Here is a 296-nt window from a genome sequence, read left to right on the forward strand (position 1 = left end):
AAAAAAAAAAAAAGGAGTTAGATATGGCAGACAGAATAATGAAATGGTTCCCCGAAAATGTCCTCTTCCTAATACCTGGAACCTGTGAATGTCACCTTATATAACAAAAGGGACTTTGCAGATGTGATTAAATTAAGAACCTGGAGATGGGGAGATTTTCCTGGATTGTCCAGTGAATTCAGTCACTAGGGTCCTTATAACAGAGAGGCACGTGGGACAGTCAGAAGAAGAGGATGTGACAACAAAAGCAGTGTCAGAAAGGAAAGAAGACGCTACACTGCTGGCTTTAAAGGCAG

The sequence above is a fragment of the Pteropus vampyrus genome, unplaced genomic scaffold (genome assembly GCF_000151845.1).
Source record: "Pteropus vampyrus isolate Shadow unplaced genomic scaffold, Pvam_2.0 Scaffold15, whole genome shotgun sequence".
Taxonomy (NCBI): Eukaryota; Metazoa; Chordata; class Mammalia; order Chiroptera; family Pteropodidae; genus Pteropus; species Pteropus vampyrus.